General features: G+C 33.0%; 2 pseudogenes; both read right to left on the bottom strand.

The window, feature by feature from the left end:
- Positions 1-4,027: 4,027 nt before the first annotated feature.
- On the bottom strand, positions 4,028-5,232 carry LOC149144690 (phosphoenolpyruvate carboxykinase (ATP)-like; annotated as a pseudogene).
- Positions 5,233-5,411: 179 nt separating this feature from the next.
- LOC149144689 (phosphoenolpyruvate carboxykinase (ATP) 2-like) lies at positions 5,412-10,435 on the bottom strand (annotated as a pseudogene).
- Positions 10,436-10,457: the final 22 nt, after the last annotated feature.

The raw sequence follows: 10,457 nt of genomic DNA, 5'->3' as shown, positions 1-10,457 counted from the left end.
GTGCAAGCAATCAAATATCAATAGAAATAAACATCTACATTGAAATCAATGCATCTAATGCAAGCAATCAAATAGGATTATCACCATCTACACTAAAATCAATGCATATAGTGCAATATATTCCTCCCTCTCCCCCACTCCATCTATATCTATATCTTCCTCCATCTATCATTTTTCTCTCTAACTCACCCCCAAACATACACACTCTTTCTCCATCTCAGCCTTGTCACTCTCTCTCTCTATGCATTTCTTCTTGCCTTACTATCTCCCCTTCCAACTCCATCTCTTTGTCCCTCCCTCTCTCCACTCTCTTAATTCCTCCCTTTCGTCCTCTCTCTCTCTCTCTCTAACCTTATTACTTTCTCCCTGCCTCTCTCCTTCTCTCTCTCCCCTTCTCTCTCCCCTCCATCTTTGAGTCTCCCTCTCTCTCTCTCTCTTACCCTTATTTCTCTCTCTCACTCCTCTCCTCTCTCTCTTTATTCATCATCTCGCCTGTCCTTCAATTTATCTCTTTCAATCCAATCAAATAGGATTAGAAATCACCATCTACACTGAAATCAATGTTTTTACTACAATAAATATTCTCCCCTCTCCCCCCTCTCCATATATATATATATATATATATATATATATATATATATATATCCCTCCATCTATCCTTCTTTGTCTCACTATCTAACCCCACCAAACACACACTCTCTCTCTCTCCATCTCTCTATCTATCTCATCTTTCCTCTCCTTACCTTCCATTTATAGCTTTATCTCTTTTTGTCTCTCTATATCACCCCCAAAACATACACACTATTTATCCGTATCTATCTATATCTCTTTTCCTATCTGTCTCCCTCTCTCTCTCATTCTCTTCCCCCTTCTATCTATCTTCCCCTATGCTCTCCTCTCTCCCTCCCTCTCTCACATCCCCACTCTCTTCCTTCCTCTCTCTCTCTCTCTCTCTCTCTCCCTCCCTCCTTCTTTGTCTCTCTACCTCACCCCAAAACATACACGCTCTCTCGCCATCTCTCCCTTTATTTCTCTCTCTCTATCAACTTTTCTCTCTCTATGTCTTTCTTCTTCACTTCCTCTCTCCTTCTCTTCCCCATTCTCTCCATATCTCCTTTTGCGTCTCTCTATCTTACCCCAAAACATACACACACTCTCCCCATCTCTCCCTTGACACTCCTCCTCTCTCTTTCTCTCCACTTTTATCTCTCTATGTCTTTCTTCTTCCCTCCCTCTCTCCCCTTCTAACTCCATCTCTCTATCTATCCATCTCTCTCCCTCCCTCTCTCCTACTCTCAAGTGTTCTCTCACTCCCTCTATCTCTCCACCTCTATCTCTCTATGTCTTTGTTCTTCCCTCCCATATATATCTAGAGTTAATATTTATCATGATATATTAATATATATTATAATATAAAAAAGTAATATTGTATTTATCCAAAGTTATTAAATTTAATAATATTAATATTATAATATATTATATTAATATTAGATTTAAGGATGTTTTTTATATGCAATGATAATAAAATTTATATTAAAACTACGTCAAATTAATATTTTCAAATATTACAACTTTGACATGGAAATATTTATGTCTTTAAAGATTTTATTATATCCATAGGATATGGTTTTCCTTCTAAAGATTCATTTTACAAATATTTAATTAAAATAAATATTAAGATATTTCATAGCAAGATTTTTGACTCTTTGTGTTGAATTAACCTTTTTACTTTGATTTAAGAAATGGTATTGGCTTTAGTAAAGAGTAAATATGTTTAAAATTTTACCTAATTTTGAATTTTGATGTGGTAATTTTTTTTGTTGAAGGTAGAATTTATGATCCATTCAAATTCAATGTATATGATAAAATGCATGAGATAATTGTATTGTAGTTTTTTAATCTATATGGTTATTTTCTTTTTTGTTTAGGGTGGACATTATATGGAACTTACCTGTAAGTGGAGAGCATGAATCGAGCGACTAAGAACAAACACGAATTTTGTTGTGTTAATGGATTTTTAATTTTTTATTTATATGGTCAATTAATTTTTTGTTTAAGCTGACATTATTTATATGTTTATTGAGATTTTTATTTTGGCCGACATTACCAAAAATTTCAACTTTGTGGATGGATGGGCCAACTTACACATCTCCGAAAGTTTCAACTTTGTGGATGGGTGGACCAACTTACACATCTCCTCCATATTGGGTTGTAGAATGCACCTTTTGACACAAAAATGACCATATATATATATATATATATATATATATATGGTTTTATATTTAAAAGGCAAGTTTAATATAGCTATCTATGTTTTAAATGAGGTTGTGAGTTGTTTTATATAGCTTAATATTACCCCAAAAAAAAAAAAAAAGTGTAATTCCTTTTTTAAAGTTAGAATTTTAATTTTGTTTTTAATGCAAAATTAAAATAAGATAACGATTATATATATCATTAGTTTCTTAATTCCTTTCACATAATTTTGAGAGATAATAAAATAATAAAAATAAAGTAGTGTATTATTAAAAGTAACATCATTAGTTTCTTAATTCCTTTCACATAATTTTGAGAGATAATAAAATAATAAAAATAAAGTAGTGTATTATTAAAAGTAACAAAAATGTGATTGGAGTTCCACCAATTTTATCTATTATTTATTTTATATCTATCTTACTATTCAATAATATCTAATTTAAAATAAACTCAGACTCAATTTAATAATAATTAGCACATATATGGCTATATATATTTATTTTTTTCACTTATCTTAATACTTTATATATTATAATTTAAAAGGAAATTATGTTAAATTTATTAATAACTAACATATATTTAACTTAATTTGACTTCTTATAGGTTTAAGAATATTAAATCCGAGTAAGAATTTTAAATGTTATACTATTTTACATATGTTCAGGTTTCATAAAAACAAGGTTTTAAGTTGCTTTTTTGAATTGACTTATTCTTGATCTACTCGTTATACCATAGGTAGTGTATGTATTTTATGGTAAGTAAATTTTTAAGTATCATTCATCAAAACAAAGAAATCCAATTAACCATAATAACTAGCAATTACACCACATGTTGCAAAGGAAACATCGTAAGGCATTAGCGTAGGAAAGAGCAGTGTAGTAACAAAGAAACTATGTGTGTCGGGAGGGTATATGAAACATATGTCCTTAGGAAACTGGTTTCAATTGAGCATGGAATTCATGAGGCTTATTGATTCCACTGAAGAGGATGCTTACTATTTTTGTTACAGGTTCAAGGGAAATCAAAATTATATAGCCAGATAAGCATTTCTCGGAGTTACCAGTTTTGTATCGAAGAAAGATTTAAAGATAAGTTGAAAAGGTCCTTTCGGAGACTAAGCGGGGAATCCTTTGAAGAAATCTTGAAGCAGGAAACTAGGAACTTAAAGAGAGAAGCAAAGGACATTATGGACTGAAAGAATAGTTTTACTAAAAGCAGTAAAGGACATTATGGACTGAAAGACTAGTTCAAAATTTTACTAAAAGAATAGTTTTGGTTATTATCACAGAACTCCTGCAAATCAGTTTTATAACTTAACCTTGAGAAAGGCACAATCCATTTTGGTACAATACATTGCCACTAACTTAAATTTTGACAAAGGTATAATCCATTTTAGTACAATACATTTTATAGCTAGGGTTTAGTTTCTGCAAAATCCTCTTTTATTAGGAAATGATCAATTTCGGCATATCAAAGACTTGACCAGATGATTACCTCTTTGGTGTGATCATCATGGGGAGGATAATTGTATGCACAAAATAAATTTAGTTATGAGGAAGGTTTTACATACACAACTATTCTCTTACTAGAAAAAGGCCTTATGTTTTCTACTTTCCCAATTCCTCCCATCCATTTTCAGTTAAAATGTTACCCCAACTAATTAAATGTAAATGTAAAGCTAAAACTCCAATCTATTTGTGATCTAACAAAAAAATTACCCTAGTCGAGGTTGAGTATAGGGATTGATTGTTGGATCTACTACGACCATTTTCATTTATGCGATCACTTTTGGCATTGCAAGTAGTAGTCCAAACGTGTTATTTTGTATTGGAATGCCCTCAATAACATCTGGAACATGCAGGCCAAAAACATGTGTTTCTGTATTGTTTGCATTCAAAAAATTGCCATTGTTTATAACATCTATGATTCTGTTAGTATAAGTAAGCTTGATGCTCTGTCCTACACCGTAGTTGCATAATAATTTGTCAAAATTAGGACTGACCCACCATATATTGTAGTAAAATAAGTCTCAATCAAACCACCTAGTTACAAATAATATTTTCCATCTAAGATTGGATGAAATGTATCACAATACCTCCCACTAGACCACCCAATTTTAACCAGCCATGTTGTTACCATGCTTTTGAATCTTCTTTTCCAACATGTCTGCATATTTGGTTGGCTGCTGCATAAGAAATGCAACTCCAAAATAGGTGGAGAATGTTGCTCGTGGATCTAGTAATTGAGTTGTGTAGAGTAGGAAATGTTTACTTTTTGTTGATGAAAGAGAATTATATGGTTCTTGACTCCTTCTTCAGTGCTTGCTACCTGAAATTATGAAAACGTTCAAGAACACAAGCAATCTGAAGAAGACTGAAAAATGAATCATACATATGAAACCAATCAATCTTACCAAGGCAGTGTAACCACTGATGAAGTGATACATGGTTTGGGTCAATTTTAGCTTGCTAACTGGCAGTAGAACACCAAAAGCATCACATATTATTAGAATGACATTCTTAGGGTGATGCCCAACACATGGAATCTTTGCATTTTTAATGTACTATATGGGATATGATGCTCTTGTGTTCTCTGCAATTTAAAGAAATATCAAATGGAAGATTATTGTAACAAAACATCCAAAAATATAAATATTATCTTTAATAGTTCTAGAACCATAATAATTTGGAAATTCTCATATTTGCACCAAAAATTTTAGACTATATTAGATTATAGCACCAATGGAAGAACATCACAAGCCTGTTTTTATTGGTTGAATAATCATTTCATGCGAAGTGATAAGAAAGTCAAAATGGTTAATGATTAATTGTCATTTTAGTTGCACAATTGACCACATTAATGAAGAATCTCAAGTTGCAAATGCTATTGATCTGATACACGTTCCAAATGGACAAATCCTCTTTGTCGTTAGCCTTCAATGTAATGCCTTTGTTTATGTAACTTTTTCTTATCTACCATATTAGTATTAGGCGTAGTTGTTTCTTTCTAGGGAGGGTTTCTTCCTATTTTATATGCTCCTATTAGACTATCAAAGTTCTTCAAATCTAATAAAATATCAGAAAGTCCAGTTGTTTCTACATTGTTCTATTGCTTTTCATTAGCATTTGAATCTTGAACTACAAGTAATATTCCCACACTTAAATTAGCAAACAAAGAATAATGTACACATTGGTTCCAAATTTGATTTCATTCCAAATGTCAGGCTCTTTATCCTTTGAAATGTCAATAAACTTTTTGTAGCAACCTCACTCAATTTTGAGATGCCAATGTCACTCCACCAATGCTCATCATCTCTAATCAAATATTGGTTTGGGTTTGTTGATAGTGTGGTCTTTCCAGTTACTTCACATTTCTAGGCTTTGTCATTACCAACTCTTACAAAACATAGATAAATTAAAAAAGGGAATCCATAAAAATAACTTCGAATAGTTGCTATAATTTGAAACCTACAATACGTGATAGTCCAAAGAATATATTCACATCTCCTTCCTTTCCCATATTGCAGCGAGAATGAAGAGATAAAATTCTTTTCTTCGGAATTAGGTAATGCATCATACTAAATAATCCCTTCCTAATTTCTCTTGCATAATTATTGGGTATTAGGTAATGCATCATACTGAATAAGCCTTTCTTCATTTCCCCAACATATTGGGTTCCGAGAATTACAATTTATTTTCTGGTAAGATTTAAATCAAGGGTGGTGGTAGAATTCATATAATGAGTGAATCAATTGCATGGAAATTGCATTGCATTATAAATGGTGAATTATGGAGTCTCAAAGTTCTCTAGCTGTTCAGGAGTAGGACGTATGCACCTATCAAAAACCAATGAAAATGTTACTACACAAGAGCTTCCTTTTAAGGTAATTCCTTCCTTGAAGGTAGCGAGACCACCTATAATATATATGAACTCGAAGCACTTTACTCTTCATAAAGAAAAAACAAAAAATGGTGCCACCATCAAAACATCCAAGTGGAAAATAACAAACTAATAAAATGAAAAAGAAAAAACTCATACTAGAGAATGGACCTACACTACTGAAATATGTAGTTGACCTACATGTTATGCATGAAGAGTGAATGATATGGTCAAGCTGAAATGATGTGAAATTTGAACCAATGGTCTGAATCCCAATTAAGGAATTGATCGTTCACAAAAACGTGCATATAAGGAAAACATTAATATAATCCCAATTTATCTTCGAAGTTAGTGAAATTATACTGAATTCTTGAAAGCTATATAAATTGAACCTAGATTCTCTCCTCATGTATATCCATGCAACTAGGAAGATGCAATGAATCATTTTAGTTATTGTATAGATGATATTAGTACCTTGATGAACCAGGGATGCCAAATGATCATCAAGATGCACTAGTCAAAACATGGTTAGTATTTCATTTTTTTTAATTCGTCATGCTGGAGCAAAGGATAGGCCCTAGTGCTAGCAACAAACTCTCCTGACAGTCAGAATTTGTAGTTTATATTTTGATGAATAAGCAAGAACTATGAGCATGCCTTATCTAGTGATGTCAAGAAATCCACTACCCTATCTCAGTTGATGAGGAATGTGTGCTCATCCATTTCAATGTTTGGTGAGCCTCTACTAAAAAGAGAAACATAGCGGGTCAATGGTTGAAAAAAAATAATGAAAATTCAATTATTGGAGAATCACTACTTTCATTCATTCATTTGTTCAAGATATTTTATATACAAAACTTCATAGGGTGAACATATAAAAGCATTTCTTGACATTCTCATTACACAGATTCTCATTCTCATTCCCATGTGCATATTGTAAATTGAAGAACTTGGTGGTTCATTCCCATGTGCATATTGTAAATTGAGTTGTGTAGAGTACGAAATGTTTATTTTTGCTAACGAAAGATGTGGATGCTTCCTAAATCCTTCTTGAGTGTCTGCTACCTGAAATTATGAAAAAGTTCAAGAACACTAGCGATCTAAAGAAGAATGAAAAAGGATTCATACATATAAGCCCAGTCAATATTACCAAGGCAGTGAAACCATTGATGAAGTGATACATGATTGGGGTCAATATCAACTTCCTAATTGGCAATAGAACACTGAAAGCATCACATGCTAGCAGAATGAAATTCTTAGGGTGAGGCCCAACACATGGAATATTTTCATTTTTAATGTACTCTATGGGATATGATGTCCTTATGTTCTCTGCAATTTAAAGAAACGACAAAGGGAATATTGTCATAACAAAACATCCAAAAACATTAAAATTATCTTTAATAGTTCTAGAACCATAATAATTTGACAATTCTCAAATTCACACCAAAAATATTTAGACTATATTAGATTATAGCACCAATGGAAGAACATCACAAGCCTGTTTTTATTGGTTGAATAATCATTTCATGTGAATTGATGAGAAAGTCAAAATGGTTAATGATTGATTGTCATTTTAGTTGAATATATGACCACATTAATAAAGAATCTCAAGTTGAAAATATTGTTGATCCGATACACATTCCAAATGGAAAGATCCTCTTTTTCGTTAGCCTTCAATGTAATGCCTTTGTTTATGTAACGTTTTCTTATCTACCGTATTAGTATCAGGTGTAGTTGTTTCTTTCCAGAGAGAGTTTCTTCCCATTTATAAGCTCCCATTAAACTATCAAAGTTCTTCAAATCTAATAAAATATCAAAAAGTTCAGTTGTTTCTAAATTGTTCCGTTGGTTTTCATTGGCATTTGAATCTTGAAATACAAGTAATATCACCATACTTAAATTAGTAAACAAAGAATGGTGTACCCACTCGTTCCAAATTTGATTGCATTCCAAATGCCAGGCTCTTTCTCCTTTGAAATGTCAATACACTTTGCATAGCACCCTCCCTCAATTATGAGATGTCATTGTCACTGCAGCAATGCTCGCAATCTCCAGTCAAATATTGGTTTGGGTCTATAAATAATGTGGTATTTTTAGTTCCTTCACATAGCCAACCTTTGTCATTGTTGAGTCTTACAAAACATAAATAAATTAAAAAAAAAAGGAATCCATAAAAATAACTTCGAATAACTGCCAAATTTGAAGCTTGCAATACTTGATAGTCCAAAGAATAGATTCACATCTCCTTCATTTCCCATATTGCAGCCAGAATGAAGAGATAACATTACTTTCTTGGGAACTAGGTAATGCATCAAAATGAAAAATCCCTTCTTCATTTCCTCGACATATTGAATTCCAAGAATTACCATTTCTTTTCTGGTAACATTTAAATCAACATTTGTGGTAGAATTCATATAATGAGTGAATCGATTGCATGGAAATTTCCCTTCATTATAAATGGTGAATTCTAGAGTCCCGAAGTTCTCTATCTCTTCATGAGTAGGAAGTATGCTCCTATCTGTTACAGATCCATTTGGGCACAACACTCCCATCATTCAGATCAATGTTTTAGGGCTCATAAAACCCTAATTTTAGTTGCTACATGCCCTAAACAAGTCACCACTTTGAATGCCCCCTTCCCTGATAGTTTCATGGCTTGAAGACATCCTGAAATGACTCCTTGAAGGACCAGCGCAGGTAGGCCTATGCAAGGGTTCCCTGCAGAGCACTTAGGCCCATGCAAGGGTGCGTTGCAGAGCACTTAGCCCACTCTGACCTGCGTTGGGCGAGATTGAGCAAAATTCACTTACGGTTCTATGAATATTCTTAGACCCCACACTTATCATATCCTATGAGCTCGAAAATGGATGAGGAATGAGTTAAGATACATCCTATCCTCTCATCTCTTCCTCCATGGAACTAATTCTAAGTATGGAAGGCCATTCAATACCTTCATTGATGAAAAAACCTCCTCCATCTTCCTATAAATTGACCACTCATCTAAGTGATCAAGGGCTGGACTTTGATGATTGTAAGGAGATAATGTTAGCTTGAGAATTGAGACTATTGTGAGTGTCATTATGTTGCCAGATTTTCATGCCTATGATGTGATGTGGATGGAACCAAAGTTGGAGGAGTGACTTCGAATCAGGCTTCATGGTTGTAATTCTTCCTTCTATTCAATAAAGTATTTGCACCTTTTTCCGTATGCTTATCTTGATATGTGATGCTTATTTGTGTGAATGTATCTAATTCCATTTGCTTGTAATGAATAGATATTTTTCTTTGATCGGTTCTTTGTCTTCTTTTGATGTTTACAGGTACTTCTCAAGCGTGTTAAGTATGGGAAGGAGTGACAGTATCGATAAAAAGGAGACAAGAGGAAAGCGAAAGTAAAAGTAGGTCCTCTCATTCTCTTTGTCTTATCTATTGTTTATAGAGAAAGGTTGAAGTGCTTTAAACTATTGTTCTAGATATAGCTACTCTCTTGGGAATTAGTATTTATCTGTAGATACCAAATTCTTCATAACACTATCAAAAACAAAAAACAAAAAAATGTTAGTACACAATAACTTCCTTCTGAATTAATGACTTCCTTGAATGCAATGACACCACTTGTAATATATATGAACTTGAAGCAGTTTATGCTTCATAAAAAGAGAAAAAAACGGTCCCACCATTAAAACATCCAAGTGGAAAACAATACACTGATAAAATGAAAAAGAAAAAACTCATATTAGAGAATGAACTCACACTATTGAAATATGTAGTTGACCTACATGTTATGCATGAAGAGGGAATGATATGCTTGTGCTGAAATGATGTGCACTTTGAATCGATGGTACAAATCCCAGTTAAGGAATTGATCGTTCACAAAAACGTGTATATAAGTAAAATTTTAATATGATCACAATTTATCTTTGAAGTTGGTGAAATTATATTGAATTATTGAAACCTATATAAATCATAATTAGATGCTCTCTACATGTATATCCATGCAATTAGGCAAATCCAATGAATCATTTTAGTTCTTGTATAAATGGTATTAGCACCCTAATGATCCAGGAATGACCAAACGATCATCAAGACGCACTAGTCACAACATGGTTAGGATTTCAATCTTTTTTAATTCATCATGTTGGTGCAAAGGATAGGCCCTAGTGCTCATAGAAAGCTCTCCTAATAGTCAGGAGTTGTAGCTCATGTTTTTTTGAATAAGCATGAATTGTGAGCATACCTTATCTAGTGATGTCAAGAAATCCACTGCCCTATGTTGATTGACAAGGAATGTTTGTTGATACATTTCAAAATTTGGTGAGCCTCTG

The sequence above is a fragment of the Pinus tabuliformis genome, chromosome X (genome assembly GCF_031772625.1).
Source record: "Pinus tabuliformis cultivar Carrire ecotype Pingquan chromosome X, CPIR1, whole genome shotgun sequence".
Classification (NCBI taxonomy): Eukaryota; Viridiplantae; Streptophyta; class Pinopsida; order Pinales; family Pinaceae; genus Pinus; species Pinus tabuliformis.
This window is presented reverse-complemented; position numbering and strand designations above follow the sequence as displayed.